The 25653-nt window shown below is 46.7% G+C and overlaps 1 long non-coding RNA gene across 1 annotated transcript; it reads right to left on the bottom strand.

Annotated features, from left to right (window-relative positions):
* Positions 1-7516: 7516 nt before the first annotated feature.
* Positions 7517-25371, bottom strand: LOC144767437 (uncharacterized). Its single transcript, XR_013598220.1, has 3 exons — positions 25156-25371; positions 11807-11871; positions 7517-7571 (listed from the first exon to the last, which is right to left on the bottom strand). It is a non-coding gene; the product is annotated as an uncharacterized LOC144767437 (long non-coding RNA).
* Positions 25372-25653: the final 282 nt, after the last annotated feature.

The raw sequence follows: 25653 nt of genomic DNA, 5'->3' as shown, positions 1-25653 counted from the left end.
TTTTTATATTATTTCTTATGGATCTCTAGTTCTTTACTGTTTTCAATATTCAGTAAGTTTTTTTCTTTAGAAAATAATGATTTTGTGGTTTTCCTTGTAGGCCTTAAACATTTATTTTGTCTTTCATTATTTCCTTCGAATAGACTAAAAATGTTGTCCTGATTGCACTGTAGCTACGAGTATTATCGCTGAAGTTTCTGTCCTACAGTTAAAAATGGACACCCCCGAAGCGGGACTGAGGCCGAAGCGAGGCAGACGAAGGCAGCAGGAAGGAGCAGGGCGCAAGCTCGTGGGGCAAATCGCGGCCTCATACAATATTGCCGAGGTACAATCCGTGAACTCTCAGACTGTACCGCCGCAGAGCGACTGCCTAGGAGGTGACAAACAAGCCTGAGCAGACGGCGGCGAGAGCTGGAGCATAATAATAGTAGAGGGGACACGGCCAGAGCAAAGAACAGCGCAGAAGGCTGGCGGAGCTTAGGACTAAAACCAGAGTGGTCAGGTGGCCACCCAGGTTCAGAGACGACCCTATAACGCCGATTTGCACCTCGAGGGGCAAGGAGGGAGAAAGAGGAGACAAAGCCGCAAAAAGACAGCCGCTAACAGAGGGGAGGCTCAGTCTCAACCAGGCCAAAAGAGGAACAGAAGCCATGGCAGGCAGGGACGGGAAACAAGGGGCCAACGACTTGAAGAAAAGCAAGAATGAGACACCGCCCTCACCGGGCAAAGAACGGAACAATCAGGGGGATGGCACCATAACGCTGGACATGCTCCTGAAGAAAATAACGGAGGGGAACGAGCTGGCAAAAGCCACGAAAAAAACAGTAGACAGCATCCAGATGGAGCTAATAGCAATCAGAGCCGAGCAAAGCAGAGCCAATGGAAGAATTGACGAGGCAGAGAAGCGAATAGGTGCGCTAGAAGACAACGCAAACATAACACATAAGGACATGGGGCTGGTGATAAAGAGAACAACGGCACTACAGAAGGCCGTAGCGGAGCAGGAGGACAGGAGTCGCAAGGGGAACATAAGACTCTTGGGAGTACCCGAGGAGGAAGAAGATACACCAGGAGCATGTGCCCTCATGCTGGAGGCCCTAATACCAAAAATAACGGGACTTACTTTCGACAAACCGCTGGAGATCACCAAAGCGTACCGCATACCAGCCAGGAAGCAAATGAACAGCAACGCCCCCAGACCCATAATATGCAGACCACTAAGAGAAAATCAAACAGAGGCGATATTTGCGGTAGCCAGGAAGGGCCGCCCGATGATGATAAACGGGAGCAAAGTAACCATCACCCAGGACTTCTCCAAACTAACAGTCGAGGTGAGGAAAGGCTTCCTAGCCCAAAGGGAAAATTTGCGGAAAAAGAACATTGCTTTTACATTTGCAGGCCCGTCCAGGATGAGAGTGACAGATAGACACGGAAGCAGAATCTTCGATGACCCCAACGACCTGCACCGATACCTACGAGACCCGGAACCAGAGGAGATGGAGCTGCCGAGCCCGGGGGCAAAGAGAAGGGCATCCTCTGACGAAACACACGAAGGAGGTGAATAAGAAGGAGTGCTTTTGAAGGAACACGCATGTCGCAGACAACCATGTACAGGAGCAACAGCAACCACCGAGACTCTTGACTGCTACGAACAATAGCCTGGAGTAACAAGCATGCGCACCCATGCAAGGAAACTCTGACATTAACAACAACCTACCTCAAAAAAGGGAATCTACCCCACACAACAACAACATACTACCTCAGATGGCCACAGAACAAGATTGACCACAGCCACCGGGATACAGAACATGCCGTGAGCCACCAAACAGCAAGAACAACCATACCTACCTCAGCAAGGCCACGGTGGCCACGGGAAGAACGGGCGGGCAACCGCTGACCATATCCTTTTCTTTTGGAGTTGACCATGAGGGGCGGGGGGGTTTTGGCTAACACGCTAAGGACTAAAAGACTCAGGAAGAACTTGGGGGGGGGGGGAGTGTGAGGACCCTTGCTGTCGCACACCCGGTTTACTACTGACGGGGGGGAGGGGGGAGGGGGGAGGGGGTCGGGCCAGGGGGGGAGGGGGTCGGGCCAGGGGGGGGAGTGAAGTCGGCGGATATGACAGTACATGGCAGAGCCGCCGGTTGCGTCATGAACAAAGGACCTAGAATCTTGCCTTTCTCCACAGGCACCCTATACTTTTCCTATTTCTTTTTTCCCATCCAGCACCCCGGGGGGGGCCGCAGAACGCAAAGCACAAGCGACGAAGCGAAACCACCATGACAAACCCAACAAGAGCTGGCCTGTCCACTGATTTGAAGGTAGTGTCCATGAATGTTAAAGGACTGAACCACCCAGTCAAACGCAGGAAAATCCTGGACTACTTGTCCAAACTAAAGGGGGATGTGTACATGCTCCAAGAGACCAAGCTCTCCAAAGAGGAGGCAAAACTATTCAAAGCCAGATGGATAGGGGAGGTACTCTGCTCACCGGCAAAAGGGAAAAAAAAGAGGAGTAATAACCATCCTGAGCAAGAAGGCCAACATGACAACACTAGCAGTGGACACTGATGAAGATGGCCGCATGCTCACAGCAAGCGTCCAGAGAGGAGGCGACACAATCCACATGGTCAATATCTATGGTCCGAACTCGGAAGACAAGCAATTCTGGCTGGGAGTGGACAGCAAGCTATCAGATCTCCCCCAAGAGGACCTCCTGATCACAGCCGGGGATATGAACAAGACGATGGACCAGGCAACAGACAGACACCCAAACAGACCAAGTCACAACTCCAACAACAACAACAACACCCTGAAAGACTTATGCACCAAACATCAACTGGCAGACCCGTGGAGGCTCCAACACCCGACAGCGCGAGAATACACCTTCTACTCACACCCACATAACTCCTACAGCAGGATCGACTACATACTGATGTCCAACACACACACGCACCTCATAGAAGACACGGAGATAGCCACAATCACCGTCTCAGACCATGCTCACATAACACTCACTCTAAGTGGGAAACACAATGAAAACCCAACGAGGAGGTGGAGACTGAACGATGACATCCTCCAGAACAAAGAGAACGTCAAAGAAATTGAAGCTACAATCAAAGAGTACCTCGAACACAACGACAATGGCGAGGTAGGGAAAGACACCGTATGGGATGCCCTCAAAGCGACAATAAGGGGGAAATTGATAAACATCAAGGCCAGGATGAACAGAGGACGGAACAAGAAACTCCGTGAGCTCGAGGAGGAAATAACAGCACTGGAGAGAGGTCACTGCGCTAACATAACGGACAAAAACACGCTCACTTTGCTCACAAAAAAGAAATACGAGCTGAACAGGATCCTAAGCGAAAGAGCGGGTTCCTGGTTGACGAAGTTCAAGTCAGTCAACCTATGTGCAGCAAACAAAGCAGGGAAACAGCTGGCGTCCTACTTAAAGGCAAAACAAAGGCAACACACGATAGCAGCGATAACTGACCGCACGAACAAATCCCAAACAACGAACAAAGGAATACTGGAGGTTTTCAGACAATTTTACCAAGAACTGTACACTGAGGATCAAAACCTGAGCAAAGATGCAGGACGTGACCTACTCAGTAAAACCAATCTGCCGAAGCTAGACGAGGCGGAAAGAGAGTCGCTCGAAGCTGACATCTCGGAGGAAGAGATTGGAACTGCCATAAGCCAACTGAAACGGAACAAGGCGCCAGGACCAGATGGCTACTCGGCGACATTCTATAAAACCTTCAGCGAACACATCAAGACACTGATGGCACAAACATACTCCACATGCATCCAGAAAGGGAGGATGACGGAGTCCATGTGCGAGGCCAACATCACCATAATTCCCAAGGAGGGGAAAGACCCACAATATCCCCAGAACTACAGACCAATATCGCTAATAAACGTCGACTGCAAGATCTACGCAAAAGTCTTAGCCAACAGACTAAACAGGATCCTGCCGAACATCATCCACCCCTCACAAGTGGGATATATAAAGAACAGACTGTCGCAGGACAACACAAGGTTACTGTGCCACCTGATCAACCACACAGCAAGCAGCAACGAGCAGGCAGTCATGATAGCGCTGGATGCGGAGAAGGCTTTCGACAGAGTCTCGTGGCCCTTCCTGGGTAACTGTCTGGGAGCCTTTGGCCTAGGCAGGAAGTACACGGCGATGGTCATGGCCCTCTACAACAAACCGAAGGCGAAAATAGTGGTAAATGGGAGCGCATCCGAAACGCTCACGCTGGGCAGAGGCACCAGACAAGGATGCCCTCTCTCCCCCGGACTATTCCTGCTCGCTCTAGAGCCCCTGCTAGCCAGAATCAGGGACAACACTGAGATAACAGGCGTAAAGCTCAAGAGAAAGACCGTCAAACTAGCGGCTTACGCCGACGACATCCTAATCACAACAGCGAACACCTCCACGTCGATAAAAGCTCTGATGGCCACAATAGGTGAATACGCAGAAGCCTCAGGCTACAAACTCAATAAGGAGAAATCGGAGTGTAAGCCAATGAATGTCCACACCACAAGAGAAGTCCTAGGCGATTCCGGCCTGGCATGGCAGACGAAACCACTGAAATATCTAGGGCTCCACTTTGGGAGAGACCTCACGTCAACGCTGCAACACAACGAGGACCTCACGCTGAAGAAGATAAAGGAGAGACTGGAGTTATGGTCACCAAAGTTCCTCAGCTGGTGGGGACGCATTGAAACGATCAAAATGATGATAACACCGGTAATTAACTACACGCTATCAATGCTACCACTCCCAATGACAGAGACATTCCACAAAAAATTGGACCAGCTCATAAACATCTTCCTGTGGAAAAACAAGAAGCCAAGGATAAGCCTACAAAAACTAAGACTGTCAAGAGACCTCGGAGGCCTTAACCTGGCGAACTTCAAGACATACCAGACGGCATGTCTGGCGAAACAGGGTATCGCCTGGGTAGATGCCACACAAACGTACATGCCAGTATGGCTGGAGGTCGAACAAGACATCCTAGGAGGACTCAAGCCAATAGCACTCCTAACAGCGAACCGGCACCCACTGAAAGCGAGCGCCATACTAAAACACACGAGAGACGCCCTGCTGAAAGTGGACAGGCACATGGCGCAGAAACTGAAAGGCACTGCTTGGGAATCCATCTGGTTCAACACTAAAGTGACCTACCAGGGGGCGACACTGCACAATGACACGTGGATTGGAGAAGGCATCAGCACGCCCAGTCAAATGGAAACAAAGAAAAAACCGCTGACGTTCCAGAACCTACAGCAGCTACATGACCTCCCGAACCAAGAGTTCTATAACTTCCTAAAAATTAAGACAGCAATAACAAAGGCCAACCTGTGCGGAGGAGAGCCGGGGATCATCAAGTATCTGCAGCTCATCAACTCAGCAGGTCACCAAACGGCAAAAATCTATAAACTCCTCAGCCCATCCAAGATGGCGCAGAACAAAAAAGCAACCAACACATGGGAGACGCGCCTGGGCAGGCAATTAAATGAAACAGAGCGAGCGATAATGTGGAGCTCAGCGACAACAAACAAAATCACCCCACAACTAGCGCAAACAAAATACTGGCTGCTCCACAACGCATACTGGACGCCATCCAAACTCCACAAGGTCGGCATAGCAGACTCAGACAAATGCTGGAACTGCCTGAAAGAGGAAGGTACCCTCGAACACCTTATCTTCACCTGCGTGAAAGTCAGGAAGTTCTGGGCACAAATCAACACTTTCCTGAACGATGTGCTCAAAACACATCTGGAGATCAGCTTCGTCAGCCTGGCGACTGAGCACCTAACAGCGAACCTAAAAAGTAAAGAAGAGAGAGAACTCCTAGACCTACTTCTCACAGCAGCCCTCAAAATGATCCTAACGAACTGGAAAAACACAGCCAAAGCAAGCTTTAAAACATGGATCAACTGGATTACCTTCCTGAGAGGAGCCGACAACATTACAGGCACCTTCTCGAAAGAACACAAAGCCAAGCTGCACATGTGGGACCCGCTCGACGAGCTCCTGAGGACGACCCAATAAAGGACAATCAAGGACAACTACGTGCGTACCCCCCCCCTTTTTCTCCTCCTCTCCTTTCTTCTTTTCTCTTTTCTTCTCCAGTGGAGGGAGAACAATAGATATGACCACCATCTGTGTACCTATATCTGTATATATATATTTTTGTACGACCTTCTTTTTGTATACCAATAAAAAAAAATTCTAAATAAAAAAAAAAAAAAAAATGGACATCCTTTCTGTCAGAATAAAACCCTATTGACTTTGCTGAAAGCTCAGAAGAGAGAGTGTGGAGTGGACACGTCGAATTGCAAATGTATTTCTTATTTCCGAAGGGAAGTGATATTGCACATTCTTAACACCTTGGCTGCTGCGCGAATTCCGCAGCGGTGCTGGACATTCCAATCACAGGCGTGGCTCGGACGGCACTGGCCGTCGCGCGCACATGCCCACCTTGACTTACAGTAGGGGTTAAAGAACAGTGAACACTGAACAAAGGTATTACGTATGGGTTATGGATGAATTGGTTTAGAGAACGATCACACGACGGTTGCACCATGGATTTTGACAAATGGCCATCATGCAAACTATGTAAAAGTTATTTTGTTGGCAGGAACTGAAAACGTTTGGCGGTATAATTGCCCCTTGGGAAAAGGACAGCATGCTCCTATTTTCCCTTGCAAGTCCTGGGCCTCACATGCTGTTGGTCTGAACTCTGATTTTTCCCTGAACTGACATCTCCTGATTACCTCCGCACTTTACCGGCTGGTGAAGTTGAGCAGGTAAAATCTTTCAGCTGAAGAATTTATGACTCCGGCTATTGCACGCTGTGCTCTAGTGTTCTACTGGGTCAATCTCGTGTCCTGGTTCTGATGAATCTACAACCGTTTCTATGATTCCAAATAGCAAATTCTATTTTGCAATGTGTTTTCTCTCTTTTTCTCTCTTCCTTCCCCAATAGGTGTTATTTGACTATGTATTTGGCCTGAGCTGTGATGTGCTGTGATTTACCTGTATACAAAAGAATAACCGTTATTAAATTATTCTAGTGCATGTTTGTGCTTTGACCATTCAATCTTGAAGTTTAGAGAAAGATAACTTGATAACTATTCCATGTGTTTGTCCTTACTTATTGATGATTTTAATAATATTGTGTGAATATTATTAGCTAGGCGCGTCTTTATTACAGGTCCTCATGAAGGAGTGGCTTTCCATTTCTAGTTATCTGAGTCCCTATTAGCTCATACGGAGGACCTTATGATTGTGATTAAATTGTAGAGTTTCTATGGGCCAAACTATGTGTTATTGTGAATTGTGTTGCTGAGGATTGAGTTTACGATGTTGTGGGTAACCTACGTTTGAGCTAACAAATGTTACACCTCTTCCCCTCGATCACCAACGTAGACTGAGGCTGTGTCCAGTTAGCTCAGTGGAATTTACCATTTCAAATTGTGTGGAAGATAAGTACTTGCCTGGTGGCACAGAACTTGTCACACTCCTTTAACAGGACCCAGACACTGCAACACCTGAAAAAGGAAAATAAAGCAGCATAACCGGAAAGGAAACTAAAATTGGATATGAAAAGACAAACACTTTAGAAAACCAGAGGAATAAGGAAATAGAGGCTATCTTCCACTCTTCTTCAAAGAGACCCAGTGTGGCATTGGAGGTGACAAACAGGACAGGAAAGGGTAGACTGGGAGGAAGCAAAGAGGTGGAAGTCAGATCCAGAGAGGAAGGACGAAGAATGAACAGACTGAGAGGAGGATAGAATCACATGGAATAGAGGAAACAACTATGTGGACAGTCAAGGGACTGCTGGTGAACAAGGGACGGAAGCGTGCTCCGGGACCAATGCTTCCCAACCTGAGAAGGGACTAGACCTGCGCTAGGATCCCACCACAGTCATATTCCTTGAGGAATGTGGCTACATCAGATGGGTGCCAGGGTTAGTGGGATCTCAAAAATTGATGGGGGAGGTTTGCAGGAACATGGGGTGGCTGGCCACTGCTACAACGACCAAATGTGGCGGAACGTTTTGCCAGATAAACCTTAGTATTTATAAGAGCCCTAAAGTAAGAGGCACAAAGAAGAAAACTGTTATGAAGAGAATACACTGGCAGAATTCAACAGTTCTTTATTAGCTTTAACTCACCTTTTTTGCCTTATTTCCTATTCTGCTTCATTTTGAGTTTCCTCATTTCTTGCTCATAGCCTTCTACTGCCTCTACGCTTTCTGGCCCCTGATCTTCCCCGCCTCTTTTCCCGCTCCCGACTCCCAGCTGCACTTCCCTCCCCCTTCCCCTATTTAATAGCTTTTGGGCGCAGCAGGCATGCCGCTGGCACGCTAAAGGCAAGCCCATCTGCACCCATCTGCGCCCCTACCGCGACCAGCACCAGGGACCCTGAATCTCCCATCTTCCACCGCTACGCGCCAGCTGCCCTCCTCGCACTCAATCTCGGAAGGCACAACAGCTGCCAGCTGTCGTCGCCAAACACCACCCACAGCCAATTCTAACACCGCCGACATTCCTTCACCATCCACATCACACCCACTGCCTCCGTACCCACGCCAGACGCCCGTTCCACCAGAGCCCTGAAGTGCATCCTCCTCAACGTGCGTGCCCTGCACAGACACGCCGTAGAGATCTGGGACCTCCTCGACACCTTCTCGCCAGATGTTGCCTTCTTCACAGAAACCTGGACAAACGCCACCTATGCCCCAACATCGCCACTGCCATTCCCGACCGATACAAGATCCAGAGGAAGGACCGCCCCCACCGCCCTGGAGGAGGACTCACCCTCGCACACAAGAGCTCTCTCCGACTCTCTACCTCCAGCACGAGCGACTCCCTCTCCAACACCAAACACCTCCACTTCCAGATCCTGACCAGCTCCAGTACCATGCTACGTGGCACCCTCGCTTACAGACCCCCTGGGCCTCGTGCTCCTTTCACCACCACCATTGCCGACCTCATTGCACCCCAGGCCATCGCTTCCATGGCCTAGATACTAATCGGAGTCTTCCAACCCGATAACCGCAGCGTACCTGACTCCACCGCCCTCCTGGACAACCTCACCAACCTCAGACTGAAGCAGCTCATCACCACCCCCACCCAAAAGACTGGATACACCCTCAACCCCATCTTTGCAGAAGGGACCAACTTCCACTTCAGTCACATTTTGCAACCTCTCTGGACAGATCACCACTGCATACACTTCTCTTTCAGCAGCACCACCGCACACAAGCCAACCCAAGCCCAGCTTGGAGGAACTGGAGCAAGGTCACAGAGGAGCACCTCAACTCCGCCCTCATCCTCAACCCCCCCACTGCCACAACAAATACCAACTATGCAGCCACTGAACTACACTGTTTAATCACCAGCTGCGCAGATAAACTTTCACCCCTCCGCCACACCGACAGACAACGCCCCCTGAAGGCTGCCTGGTTCACCACAGACCAGACCACTTACAAGCAAGCCATGACAGAATACCACCAACTCATAAGAGCCACCAAGAGGACCTTCATCCGGAACAAAATCCTCATCAACACCAGCAACCCAAAGGAACTCTTCAACATCATCCAGCAGTTCACTAAACCCTCCAGCGAAGCCACGGACATCACACTGTTCCAGGGCCTCTGGAACAAGCTCGGCTCCTACTTCCACCTGAAAATGAAGGCACTCTATGACAACTTCAGCTAATGGACTGCAGAAACTACCCTCCCCTCCAGCAACGACATCTAGCCCACCATCACCGCCTGGACAACGGTCACCATCGAAGACACCACCAGGACCATGAAGAGCTCTCACTCAGGAGCTCCCAAGGACCCTTGACCGCTGCACATCTTCCACAGAGTCGCCACCGCCATTGCACCCGAACTACGCCGCACAATTAACGCCACTTTCGAATCCGGCATCTTCCCAAATGGCTGAAAGCAGGCTGAGGTCAAGCCCCTCGTCAAGAAACCCTCTGTGGACCCGACTGACCTGAAAAACTATCGGCTCATCTCTCTCCTTCCCTTTGCAGCCAAAGTCACCAAGAAATTCGTCAAGGCCCAGCTGACATCCTTCATCAACGAGAACGTCATTCTAGACTCCTCCCAGTCCAGATTCCGCAGCAACTACAGCACCAAGACCGCCATCCTCGCTGCCACCGGCGAAACCCGCAGGCTGCTCGACCAGGGCAACACCGCGGCCCTCATCCTGCTAGACCTCCCAGCAGCCTTTGACACCGTCTCCCACTGTACTCTTGCAGCCAGACTCCACGAAGCCGGCATACGGGGAACCGCCCTTGACTGGATCCGCTCCTTTCTCGCAGGCAAAACCCAAAGGATCATACTCCAACCCTTCCTCTCCAAACCCACAGAGATCAACTGCGAAGTACCCCAAGGATCATCTCTCAGCCCCACACTCTTCAACATCTACATAGCCCGCCTCACCGCCATCATCAGACATCACGGGCTCAGCATAGTAACCTACACTGACAACACCGAGCTCATCCTCTCCCTCACGGAGAACTCCGAAGACACCTGACTAAGCTTCCACGAAGAATGAAAGACGTTGCAGCCTGGATGAGCAACAGCTGCCTAAAACTCAAATCAGAGACGACTGAGGTCCTCATCGTTGGACACTCCCCCTCCACTTGGGACAACACTTGGTGGCCCTCTGCCCTCGAAAACCCACGCACCCCGATGGACCACACCCGAAACCTAAGCATCATTCTAGACTCCTCCCTCACCATGAATCGCCAGATCAACGGTGTCGCCTCCACATGTTTCAACTCCCTCCACTTCCTTCAAGACCTTCAAGTAGATCTACCCCAGAAGCCAGAAAGACAGTCACCCATGCACTCATAATGAGCAGACTGGACTACGGAAACGTCTTCTACACTGGAATCAAAAAATCCCTGCTACACAAACTCCAGACCATCCAGAACACCGCAGCCAGACTCATCCTTGGCACCACCCAACACCTGCCAGACCTCCACTGGCTCCCGGTCGAGAAGAGAGTTACCTTCAAGCTACACACCCACGCCTACAAATCCCTCCAGAACATTGGACCCAAATAGCTCACCGAAAGAATTTCTTGCCATATACCCAAAAGAAACCTCCTCTCTGCTGACCTTGCCCTAGCAGAGACCCCGCACATCCTCAGAACCAGAGCAGGTGGAAGAGCCTTCGCCTACATCGCAGGCAAGTCCTGGAACGAGCTCCAAGTCAACATCAGATGCTCCCCTACCCTTCACAACTTCAGGAAAAGCCTCAAGACCTTGCTTTTGGGCTGACCGGGGCTACACCTCCCACGCCGTGAGACCGTCACAGGTAAGTAGCATGCTTTACAAGCCCCTGACTGATTGATCGATTGAGCTTCCATACCTTCAGGCCAACAGATAATAGATCATTCCAAATGTGGCATGACAAAGGGGGAATGGAGGGTTGTACCAATTATAACAAAAACATCACACAATTTATGAAACTGGAGATAATTAACTTGACCCTGAAGTATACCAACATTTTAAAGGAAAAATGCTTAAAACAGCTAGCATAAAAACAAATAAGGAAGAGGACTACGTAAAAACCATGTATTTATTTATTTATTGATTTATTTATTTATTTTTAAGATCATAAGCTATATAGCTAGAGAATGGTCTGGAGAGGGAGTCAAATTCTTAAAGCTGAAGAGAGATAAAAACAGCGACACAGAGAGAGACTTGAGAAGAAATAGAAGAAAGGGAAACAGAAGGCACTAGGAAACGTTACCTGGTAGTAATTTTGTTTAATTCTCCGAGGGAGGCAGTCGCACCACCTGGTCCATCCCAGAATACCTTGAAAGGAAGTAAAGAGACACTTCAACCAAGAGTTTATTTGCATCAAACATGAATCACACTTCATCTCATCTTCTAAAACAACTGTCCTTCACTTACAAAGGAAAACAAACTCTTGTTCTCTACAAAACCACTATAAAACACCTTTGGTCTATGAATAATAGAATATTTTTTAAAACCTTTTTACTCGTCTGGTATCTACGACCAAACCCACAACACTCAACATCCTCAAGATTTAAACCTTGCACTACAATGGATCACTGACAGAATATCGACAACAAGAATATCGAGGTACAAAAATATTGTGACAAAAATATTGTTGTCCAAAATATCGAAGTCCTATCTACATATTGGGAAGTACAAAAATATTGGAATAAAAATTATGTTAAAAATATCGTTTCTTTAAATTGTGTAAAAAATAATGTAAACTGAAGTAAATAATACATATAATTTAAAAAACATAGTTAGAATTATTAGAAAATGTTTAATTCCTTGCATGCTGCCACGATTCTGCGCCTGTGCGGCACATTCCAATCGCGGGTGCGGTCATGATGGCCGGGAGCTGTCATCAGCACACGAGCACTGTGTGCCATGACGGATCCCGGCCGTCATCAGTATGCAAGGGGTTAAAAGTATAAATAATAAATATAATGTTAACAAAAATTATACATACATATATATATAAAATATAATGTTACTTAATATTAATAAAAATTAATATAATAAATTATAAAAATGCTAGAAACATATTAAAAATAATAAATACATATACATACATATACCAGTAAAATAAAAATAAAAATAATATATATATATATATAATAATTTAAAATATTAAATATTTTTAATCTTTTACAATTACATTTAACACTAGATTAACAGCAACAGTAGGGAAAATGTTGGATAGCGGAGGGGATAAAACTACTATTCTCACTTCAGGGAGTGCAACAGTAGGGAAAGTGTTGGATAGCAGAGGGGATAAAATTACTATTTCCACTTCAGTGAGTGAAACAGTAGGAAAGTGTTGGATAGCAGAGGTGAATATTTTATTGTTCCCGCTCCAGCAAGTAAAACAGTAGGGAAACTGTTGGATAGCCTAGGGGAATGATGTACTATTCCCAATTCAGGGAGAGCAACATTATGGAAAGTGTTGGATAGCAAAGGGGCAAATATTACCATATCCACTCCAGAGAGTCCAACAGTAGAGAAAGTATTGGATAGCGGCAGGGAATAATTTACTATTCCCACTCCAGCAAGTACAACAGTAAGGAAAGTGTTAGATAGCGGAGGGGAAAAATTTACTATTACCACTCCAGCAGGTAGAACTGTAGGGAAAGTGTTAGATAGCGGAGTGGAAAAATGTACTTTTCCCACTCCAAAGAGTGCAACAGGAGGGAAAGTGTTGGATAGCAGAGTGGATAAAATTTCTATTTCCACTGCAGCAAATGTTGGATAACGGAGGGGAATAATTTACTTTTCCCACTCCAGGGAGTGCAACAGTAGAGAAAGGGTTGGATAGTGGGGGGGTAACAATCACTATTCCCACTCCAGAGAGTGCAACAGTAGGGAAAGTGTTGGATAGTGGAGGGGAATAATGTACTATTCACACTCCGGCAAGAACAACAGTAGGGAAAGTGTTGGATAGCGGAGGGGAATAATTTACTATTCCCACTCCAGCAGGTAGAACTGTAGGGAAAGTGTTGGATAGCGGAGGGGAATAATTTACTATTCCCACTCCAGGAAGTGCAACAGTAGAGAAAGTGTTGGATGTCGGAGGGGAATAATTTACTATTTCCACTCCAGGGAGTACAACATTAAGGAAAGTGTTGGATAGCAGAGTAGATAAAATTACTATTCCCACTCCAGCAAGTACAGCAGTAGAGAAAGTGTTGGATAGCGGACGGGAATAATTTACTATTCCCACTCCAGGGAGTGCAACAGAAAGTGTTGGATATCAGAGGGGAATATTTTAGTATTCACACTCCATCGAGTGCAACAGTTGTGAAAGTGTTGAATAGCGTAGGGGATAAAATTGCTATTCCCACTCCAGCAAGTGCAACAGTAGGGTAAGTGTTGGATAGCGGAGGTGAATAATTTACTATTCCAACTCAAGCAAAATATTTAAAATTAATTAACAAATTTACTATTACCACTCCAGCAGGTAGAACTGTAGGGAAAGTGTTGGATAGCGGAGTGGAATAATTTACTATTCCCACTCCAAAGAGTGCAACAGTAGAGAAAGTGTTGGATAGTGGTGGGGTAACAATTGCTATTACCACTCCAGAGAGTGCAACAGTAGGGAAAGTGTTGGATAGTGGAGGGGTATAATTTACTATTCCCACTCCAGCAGGTAGAACTGTAGGGAAAGTGCTGGATAGCGGAGGGGAATTATTTAGTATTCCCACTCCAGGGAGTGCAACAGTAGAGAAAGTGTTGGATATCGCAGGGTAATAAATTACCATTTCCACTCCAGGGAGTACAACATTAAGGAAAGTGGTGGATAGCAAAGGGGTAAATATTACTATACGTATTCCAGAGAGTGCAACAGTAGGGAAAGTATTGGATAGCGGAGGGGAATAATTTACTATTCCCACTCCAGCAAGTACAACAGTAAGGAAAGTGTTGGATAGCAGAGGGGAATAATTTACTATTACCACTCCAGCAGGTAGAACTGTAGGGAAAGTGTTGGATAGTGGAGTAGAATCATGTACTATTCCCACTCTGGCAAGTACAACAGTAGGGAAAGTGTTGGATAGCGGAGGGGAATAATTTACTATTCCCACTCCAGCAGGTAGAACTGTAGGGAAAGTGTTGGATAGCGGAGGGGAATAATTTACTATTCCCACTCCAGGGAGTGCAACAGTAGAGAAAGTGTTGGATATCTGAAGGGAATCATTTACTATTTCCACCCCAGGGAGTGCAACATTAAGGAAAGTGTTAGATAGCAGAGTAGATAAAATGACTATTCCCACTCCAGCAAATACAGCATTAGGGAAAGTGTTGAATAGCGGAGGGGAATAATTTACGATTCCCACTCCAGCAAGTACAACAGTAGGGAAAGTGTTGAATATCGGAGGGGAATCATTTACTATTCCCACTCCAGCATGTAGATCTGTAGGGAAAGTGTTGAATAGTGGAGGGGAATAATTTACTATTCCCACTCCAGCGAGTGCAACAGTTGTGAAAGTGTTGACGAGGAGGTGAATAATTTACTATTCCCACTAATATTTAAAATTAAGTAACAAATCATTAAATAATTAAAAAGATTACCTCCCACCATACTGCCCTATAGAGGACACCATAAATAGCGTGAAACATAACACTATTAACATAATGAATTCATAATTAAAATTAACAAACAATTTAAAAACAATCAATAATTAATTAAATCACACTATTAACACTATAAAACAACTTAAAGTAAATATTATAACACAAACATTTAACAAAATATTTTAAAATTAAATTACTTTGCAGCCTAATCCCCTATCAACCCATAACCCACTCTTAAAAAAAAGACACAAATAAAATAATGAATAATTAATACATAATTTGTAATGACCAATTAATAAATAATTAACAATGAATTATACATCATAATTAACAGTATAACATTTTAAATACATAAATATAAAAAAAAAATATATAAATTAAATAATATTTATTTAATTATTTCCCACTCTACTCCCCGATAAACCCACAACCCACTCCTAAAAAAAGAACACAATTAACACATTTACCAAGTAATTATTAGTAATTAACAATCAATTAACTATTTAATAATAAATTATTTACCACAATTAACAATTTAAAATCTTAAATACTTAATTATTAAGTAATAAATAACCTGAATTAATTCATTATAATTAAATTACGTCCCACCCTATTCCCCTATAAACCGACAACCTTCTCCTAAAAAACACAATTAAGATATTTACTAATTAATTATTAATAAATAACGATCAAATAATAACTATTTAATAATAGATTATTTACCACATTAACAATATAAAATCTTAAATACTTAATTATTAAGTAATACAAAATATTAGTTATTTAATTATAATTAAATTACTTCCCACCTTATTCCCCTATAAACGCACAACCTGCTCCTAAAAAATAACACAATTAAGATATTTACCATTAATTATTAATAATTAACAACCAATTAATAACTAGTGAATAATAAATTAATTATCACAATTCACAACATAAAATATTAAATACATAGTTATGAATTAATTTTTTTTAAATTAATTAATTATAATTAAAGTACTTCCCACCCTAGTGCCCTATAAACCCACAACCCGCTCCTAAAAAAATAAAACAATTAAGATATTTAAAAAATAATTATTAATAATAAACAACCAAATAATAACTAGTTAATAATTATTGAATTACCACAATTAACAATATAAAATATTAAATACATAAATATTAATTGATCGACATTATTTATTAATTAATTATAATTAAATTACTTCCCACCCTATTCCCCTATAAAACCACACCCCGCTACGGAACAAAAATGCAAAATGCAATTAAAATAAATTAATAACTTCTAAAAATTATTATTCAATTTATTATAATTAAATTACTTCCCACCCTATTCCCCTATAAACCCACAACCCGCTATGGAACTAAAACACAAAATGTACTTAAAAAAAAATTAATAACTTCTTCTAAAAAGGTAACACATATATTAAAAAACAAATGCAATACTTACACAACAAAATAAAACACATGCATGTAAAATACACACTAACGATATTTTTAACAACAATATTTTTGCTAATGATATTCATTACTTCGATATTTTGAAAAACCATATTACTTATCTTCAACTCGATATTTTTGACAACGATATTCTGAATGTCGATATTTTTGTAGTCAGAGAATTTAGACTCGATATTTCTGCTACTCGATATTTCCAACTCGATATTATTTCTGTTCACCCACTACAATGGACACACAATGAACCATGATCACTTGCTGAACAAGGTCTGAGTCAAAATACAGCACGCCTACAGGTTGAACAAGGTCTGAGTCAACATACATCGCACCCACAGACTGAACAAAGTTTGAGTGATGAGACAACGCACCACCAGGCTTAACAAGGTCTAAGTGCACATACAGCTTAGACACAGGCTGAACAAGGTCTGAGTGAACATACAGCACACGCACAGGCTGAACAAGGTCAGAGTAAACATACAGCGTACCCACAGGCTGAACAAGCTCTAAGTCAAAATACAGCGCACCCACAGGTTGAACAATGTTTGAGTCAATATACAACCCACCCACAGGCTGAACAAGGTCTGAGTGAACATACAGCCCACCCACAGGCTGAACAAGGTCTGAGTGAACATTAGGCCAGGGCGGTAAATTCCGTTCGTTTGCGGAATTTGAGTAATTTTGCGTTCCGCAAAGAACGCGAAATTGCCCAAAATTGTGCATTCCGCTACTTTGCCGAATTTTTTGCTTGTTCGTGTTCTAAAATGCATGTTCCCGAGATATTTTCCCTCAAGCACGCAAACAGCGATGGTGAACAGTAAAAAAGCATCGCGAACAAGCAATCCCGCGTGTTCGCAGAATTTCTGCCTGTTCGCGGAGATTTTTTACCGTTTCACTGAGATTTGCGTAACACGATTACGCAAATTCCGCCCACCCCTAGTGAACATACAGCACACGTACAGGTTGAAAAAGGTCTGAGTCAGCATACAGTGCACCCACAGGCTGAACAAGGTCTTAGTCAATATACAGCCCACACACAGTCTCAGAGAGCAGGTCCGAACATATAAGCCTGCTTCTTCATAACCCCATCTTTCCATTTAGAGCCCATGAAACATACAAATTAAATCAATCTGGTTGACAAATGTCATGTTAAAGTCCTTGTACATAATTCTGCCCGCCCTCCATAAATGAGTGAACCACTCTTAGAGTTACAGAAACCTTGCACTCTGAGCAACAGCATTTCAAGTTCAAGCTGATGCAGCGTGCAAACAAACGGCAGCAACAAGGCATCAATGCATCCAATCCCTGCTCTTAAGGTGAACCAGGAGTGGAAGGGAGGTGACCCAGCCCAAAGGGCACTGAAGGCAGGTGGAGGCATCAGGGGACACGTCACCAACAACATGTGAGCCAAATGGCTGGTGGGCGATACCGGGGTCAGCAAGTCAGTGAGGGACATTCGAGATGGCAGGAACTCAAGGCACTCCATTGTGAAGGAAACCAGGCAGCCTGTGAGCAAGTGAAAAAGATGCAGATTGGATGACGATTTGCAATCAGTGACCACTGCCCTGGAAGGGCAAGGAGTGAAGCAATGCTGTGTACGATGGGTGGGCACCCATTCCGGGGTCCATGGCCGGCAACAGTGACTGGAGGCCAGCACGGCTTCTCAGCAGAGGAACGTGCAGGCATTTGAGCGGACAGGGAAGCTGTAGAAGGGCCCACTGGTCATGCTAATATGGATGAATGTATGTATGTATATGGCATTACTATAGCACAAACCCGGCAACAGAGCACTGTATATGGTCAAAGACAAGCATAAAGTGAAGACTTGATAGGAGACTATCTGGTTTGTGGACGGTTAATGCACTAGTGATGTAGGGTTCTTTAACGAGATGCATCTATAACTCATAAATTGGAGCAGCTTTGGTGCATCCTGATGGATACGGGGAGGCTGTTCGAATGTGCACTGCTCACCTCTCATCCTTTAGATGAACCTGGTGAAATCTTTTGAGAAGGAACATATTTTTGATGGAGAGATGATTGTTTTGAGGGCGATCTCACTGATTTGGGGCCGATTAGAGCACTCGAGGGCAGTCATGTGGGATAAGATATTGGGGCGCTCCTGACATTCTGACAGGTGAGGTCAGGGAATGTACCTGAGTGCTTTGCTTCTGTGCAGCCGCAGCACCGATGGGACTGCACTCGATGGAGAGACTAACAGGAAGCGTTCAGTGTCCACCAGCAGGAAAGGTCCTATTCTGTCTGTCAGTTCTCGTGACAGGTGAGAATGTAACAACTGGATCTTGGGAACTCTCTGGTCAAGAGGGTGGGTGGGGGTATGTGGCGCACACTGGCTTCATATGGACTGAAGGAGGGGCAAAATGAGCAACATTTCAAGGAAGTATTACCAGATAGTATATCATGCAGAGTCAGGACAGGCCTCACCGTCTACCCCTTCAGGCCAGGTTTCACCCCAGCAGAGGACAGGCCTCACCTCTGCTCTGTATCAGCTGGACAGGCCTCACCTCTGCTCTGTATCAGCTGGACAGGCCTCACCTCTTCTACAGCCTCCGGGACAGGCTCCATCTCTTAAATGCCCCAAAGCACAGGACAGGCCTAACCTCATCTGCATCCCTTGCACATGCCTAACCTCATCTGCACCCCATGGACAGGCTCCATCTCCTCTGCACCCTCCAAGCAAAGGACAGGCTTCACCTCCTCTGCACCCCCCTGGATAGGCCTCTCCTCCTCTGACCTCTGGACAAGATTCACCTCCTCAGCACCTGGCACTGGCAAGTTAAACGTGAACATCGACCAGCTACAATTCGAAGAAGATTGGATTACTCGTATTAGAATCAGAAGCTCCAAATCTACCAAACAAATGCTCTTGATCACCGTATATATTTCACCAAGCGCCAGGGAGAAAAGGCTCAAGTTTGATCACCAGCTCCGGATCATGTGTAACCTATTAAGTGAGTATGAATGTCTGAGAACTGGTGATACAACACAAACCTCTTTCAAGACTCTCCAGATGAGCACGACGCAAGAAGTCCTCCCACCATTTGTTTAACATCTTTATGACCCCTTTGGCGGCTCTGGCGGAGTCCTATGGAGCCCAGATCGTATCCTACGCGGATGACACCCAGCTTCTCTTCACCTGCCGGAAAGGGGAGGATTTTGACGGAGAGAGTATCTGTGAGTGCCTTGGCGCTGTTTTCAAATGGCTCCAACTGAACAGCCTCAAGTGCAACTCAGATAAATCGGAGGTACTCTTCTTCGGTTGTCAATCCGACCCGGACTGGCAGATGTGGTGGCCGATGGACATGTCTCCACCGAGCCAGTCGTCGCAGGTGGCAAAGAATCTGGGGGTCAAAATTGACAACGGTTTGACCCTCAGATCTCAGATTCTCACTCTTACAGGCTCGTGTTTTGGACTTCTTCGCATGTTGCGGAAGTTCTTTCCGCTGCTCTCAGAAGATCACAGGAGGATTGCGGTGCAGGCCTTGATCGGTTCAAGATTGGACTATGCTAACATCTTATATCTGGGCCTGCCCGAATACCTCTTGCAGCGAATGCAGGTGGTCCAAAATGCGGCGGCTCGCCCCATTTTTGGCTTGCACAGGCGAGCGCATGTCTCTGGCCTATTACAGGCACTTCATTGGCTGCCTATCCGACAGCGGATAGTTTTTAAAACTCTGACTCTTGCCCATAAGGCCTTTTACTCAACTGGGGCTAAATACCTGCAGAGGAGGCTCAAGCAATATTGCCCGTCGCGATCTTTGAGATCAGGATCACAGCTTCTTGCCGTTGTGCCCCGTGTGAGGAAGGCTCGACTGGGAGGTCGTTCCTTTATGCTTTGGGCTCCTCAGCTTTGGAACTCTCTGCCTTTTCTGTTACGAAGCAACTCTAATTTGCTATCTTTTAGAAAGGCCCTCAAAACCTGGCTGTTTGCCTCTTAGATTTTACAAAATAATTAAAATTCTTTTTGTGCTTCTCTCTCTATTCTTTATGTGTTATGTTTGCTTTTAGGATGTCAATAAAGCGCCGGGACACTCATTGAGTAGCCGTGCGCTATAAAAGTCACAAATTAACATAACATAACATAACATAACATCATGGAACAAACAAAGCCTACCACCAACAGATACAGTAAACTTGGTGAATAGGTGCTACTACGGTTCAACATTCGGGGCTATATAACTTTGAATGGTCGTTTCCCCATGGACACCCCTCCAAACTGGACATGAACAAATGGCCGCACTTATTCTATAAACTACACTATATGCAATAAGGTGATGCTCCCACCGATCAAAATTAAATTACACCATCGCTGCACGAGGTGATCGCGACTATCGAACCCAAGTAATCACCTTGTCACTTAGTGTAGCTCGGCATGACATTTCTGACAACAAAAGGAATTTTTACAGAGAACCTTAAAAAGTTCAAATGGTCAGATCCTTTGATAGCAACAATAATGACAACATGCCGAGTCCAGTTAGCGACAAGGAGCCTTGATGACACCCCGCTCTCTACGTCATGGGAGATGTTTTCTAGCCAACTGCTTAAAAAAATGTTGTACTCCTCACAAAAAACAAAAAGATGCAACTCAACCACTACATCTGCTGAAGTTAGGAAATTTAAAAATCTACGTAACTCAGAATTGAGACAGGTGCCAGGGGAAGGACCAACTAATTAACATCTATAAACAAGCCCAAAAAGTACTCGGGCGAGCAATACTCCTAGAGACACAAAAACGCTGTGACCAGTTCTGGTTAAGATTAGTCCATGCGAGTAAAAACCATAACTCAAAGACCTTTTGGTTCCTTGTGAACGGGAAAATAAAGAGCGAAGGAGGTCAAAGTAGCCCTAATATCCGAAGGATGAATGGGCAACCTTTCTAACAGCCCACTTTAAAGTGTCTGATAAGGAAGCAGGCCTATTGGCAGAACCCTTAAAAATGGTTCCTCCAATCAACCCAAGTCAACTACAGCTTTCCCATAACACATGCCGGGACATTAGAGCAACCCATAGACATGGCCACTTGGATGCCACTAGCAACTGATACTAAATCCTTGCACCAGCGGGCCGTGCCTTTCCAACAGGCATCAAAAGCATCAGATGCTCTGACTACTAGAACAGCACATATTATAATTAAAAGCCGCTCAGATAGGGATACCGGGCCAAATGGCATTCCACAGGCAGTGTACAAGCAGGGTACCGACGTCTGGGCCGAACGCCTGGCACCCCTTTTCGGTTATTTTTGGAGTAACCAGCTAATACTTGAGTCCTGGAGTCGAGCCATCATACAGCGAATTTATTAAGGTGGCCTGAGATCTGATCCAAGAACTTACAGGATGATTGCACTTTTAGAAGTCGAATCCAAATACTATGCAGGTCTGTTGCTTCAAGATCTGTCACTGTGGCAAAAAACACCTCATACGCTTCAACCAGACGAGATTTGAGGCAAAATCAGGAAAAAACTTGCTTGCAATATCAGTCCTGTTGGACAAAGCTGCGGCTTCAAAAATGCTAATTCACTACTGCTTTGTTGATTTCAAAGCAGTTTTCAAACATGTGCCTGGGGGTCAATTATCCAGTTACAATGAATACGTGGTTCCGTATAAACGGCGTGACGGCGCCCACATCTCCAGAAAAAAAAACACGCGGAGTAAAACAAGGTTGTGTGTTGGCGCCTCTCCTTTCCAACCTCTTTATCCCGGATCTATCACAGTCATTTGAAGATATGAACTCCCACTCTCAAAACTTGGGTGAACCAGGGTCGGTAACCCTTTGTACCCAGATGACCTTGCCCTGTTCAGCCACACCAGGGTCGGCTTGGAGACGCTGCTTGATCACTTGTTCTTTTGCACCACCACAAATGATTTGGAATTAAATCAAGCCATCCTTACGTCCATGAACCCAGAGAACCAGATGCTTAAGATCCGGTTCACCAGGTTTGTTACAAGAGCAGCAAAAAGGCTTACTCAATGTGAGAGCCGATGAGTCAATAATTATCAACCAGCACTGGGCCACTCCAACACCATAAAAATGCCAATTTACACAATTTCCCATACCCTAGAAGTTGATCTGTACAATGTAAGTGGAGTTGTTAGATGTTTAGTAAAGACGAGAGCCTAGCTCCCTTCTTTTAATAAGGAGTTCAAATTTAACAAAGGATTAGTGTCTTTTGACTGTAACATAATTGAAGTGGTCTTTGGTTCAGAACTCACCGTGTGAGGCAGCCCCACTTGAAGTAGAATGAACTTAGAGGGCCCACAAGATTTGAATAGGTGCTGACTTGGTTTTATGCAATGATTATTGTTGAATATCATAAGTTTCTACTATCTGCTATCACACATCACACCTTTATTGGCCCAAGGGCCGCATTTGGGATTTTATAGATTGTGAGGAAACTTATTCTTTTTATTGTGTGCAAACATCTTAACCATCAATAGATATATGCTTTAGTATCTGTACATCATTATTGTACTGATTTTTACTAATCAAACAAAAAAGTAATCTATCTATCTGCTGCACATCTATCCGGACATATCTCACCTTCTCCTCATCCCTATCTGGGTAGCCTTAACCTCCTCTGCAACCCCAAGCACAGGACAGGCCTCTCCTCCTCTGCACCGCCCCCCCTGGACAGGCCTCACCTCTACTGCACCCCGAGTCAGGGCAGGCAGTTTTGCTGCAACACCTGCACAGGCTTCAACTTCTCTGCAACCCTTTTGGACAGGCCTCACCTCCTCTGTACCCCCGCGGACAGGCCTCGCCTGCACAGGACAGGCATCACCTCACCTGCACCCCCACACCCCCCTGTGCAAGACAGGCCTCACCTCTTCTGCACCCCCTGAACAGGCATCTGCACTCACCCCCAGACAGGCTTTACCTGCTCTGCATTCCAGGACAGGCCTCACTACGGGTACAGGCCGCACCTCCTCTGCACCCCCGGGACAGACCTCAACTCCTCGGCACCTCCGGGACAGGCATCACAGCCTCTGCACCCCCTGGACAGGCCTCGCTTCCTCTGTACCTCGTGGACAGGCCATGCTTCCTCTCCCCCCCCCATGGACAGGCCTTGCCTCCTCAGCACATGACTTGCCTCACCTCCTCTGTACTCCCCCCACTCCCTATTATAGGCCATGTCTCACCTCCTCTGTACCCACCTGGACAGGCCTCACATCCACAGCACCCCAACTAGTGAGGAAAGGACTCACCACCTTTGCACCCCTGGACATGTCTCACCTCCTCTGTGCCCCATGGACAGGCCTCACCTCCCCTGCACCCCCTGGACAGGCCTCACCTCCTCTGCACCCCTGGACAAGCCTCACCTCCTCTGCCCCCTGGACAGGCCTCACCTCCCCCGCAACTCTGAACAGGCCTCACCTCCTCTGCACCCCTGGACAAGCCTCACCTCCTCTGCACCCCTGGACAGGCCTCTCCTCCTCTGGACAGGCCTCACCTCCTCTGCACCCATGGACAAGCCTCACCTCCTCTGCCCCTGGACAGGCCTCACCTCCCCCGCACCTCTGAACAGGCCTCACTTCCTCTGCACCCCTGGACAAGCATCACCTCCTCTGCACCCCTGTACAGGCCTCTCCTCCTCTGGACAGGTCTCACCTCCTCTGCACACCTGGACAGGCCTCTCCTCCTCTGCACCCCTGGACAGGCCTCTCCTCCTCTACACCTCTAGACAGGCCTCACCTCCTCTGCACCCCTGGACAGGCCTCTCCTCCTCTGCACACCTGGACAGGCCTCTCCTCCTCTGCACCCCTGGACAGGCCTCTCCTCCTCTGCACCCCTGGACAGGCCTCACCTCCTCTGCACCCCTGGACAGGCCTCTCCTCCTCTGCCCCCTGGACATGCCTCACCTTCTCTGCACCCCTGGACAGGCCTCGCCTCCTCTGCACCCCTTGAAAGGCCTCAACTCCTCTGCACCCCTGGACAGGCCTCACCTCCTCTGGACAGGCCTCTCCTCCTCTGCACACCTGGACAGGCCTCTCCTCCTCTGCACCCCTGGACAGGCCTCTCCTCCTCTGCACCCCTGGACAGGCCTCACCTCCTCTGCACCCCTGGACAGGCCTCTCCTCCTCTGCACCCCTGGACAGGCCTCGCCTCCTCTGCACCCCTTGAAAGGCCTCACCTCCTCTGCACCCCTGGACAGGCCTCACCTCCTCTGCACCCATGGACAGGCCAGGCCTCTCCTCCTCTGCACCCCTAGACAGGCCTCACCTCCTCTGCACCCCTGGACAGGCCTCTCTGTGCTTCTCACAGGAGTTCTCGGTGATGGGTTCTCATTCAGGACAGAGGAGCCCAGAGTTCATTCCACCCCATACAGCGCCTCTGACTCCAACCTGAGCCTCAGGGGGTTATGCACAGGCCCCGAAGAGAGACACTGCTCCCCTGGACAGGCCTCACCTCCTCCGCTCCCCACTCAGGCTCAGCAGCAGGAAGAGATGAGCTCTCCTGACCTGACCATGAATGCCAGGCGGGGGAAATCTGATCCATGGATTAATAAATTGCAGCCAAGTGAGTTAGAAGCTCTCCTACCTGAGCAGAAACCTGTCCAGGCTCTCTCCTCCTCCTGGGGGGGGGCAGATCTGGGGTCTGAGGGGGGGCAGAAGCAGGTCTGGGGTCTGAGGGGGGTCTGTGAGGGTCTGTAGATGGAAGTAACTGCCCACCAGACAGGGCTTCTTCCTCCTCTGCAGCAGGCTGGACACACCAGGAGAGACAAGAAGTGATGTCACCGCTGCTGCCGCTGTCTCTGCCGCCGCTGACCCGGAAGAGGAAACCCTTCTCCCTTTCATACAATGTGCAGCTCAGTGGGTTTCATCAGCAGGCGAAGAGCGCCCTCTGGTGGCCGTTGACGGAACCGCAGCCTCCAGGCTCCATCTGTGACTAAATTTCACACAAACAAGCCTTTATACATGCAAAGACATGGGATTTCAGATGTCACAGATGTGAATGTTTTTAAGGGTCACACAGTTCAAGTACAGGCCTCACACTTGGCTGCTGCTGTGGAAAAGTATTTATAGCTTCACTTCAGAT

Source organism: Lissotriton helveticus, chromosome 1_1 (assembly GCF_964261635.1).
Source record: "Lissotriton helveticus chromosome 1_1, aLisHel1.1, whole genome shotgun sequence".
Taxonomy (NCBI): Eukaryota; Metazoa; Chordata; class Amphibia; order Caudata; family Salamandridae; genus Lissotriton; species Lissotriton helveticus.
The sequence above is the reverse complement of the archived record's forward strand: the minus strand, read 5'-3'. Positions and strand labels throughout refer to the sequence as shown.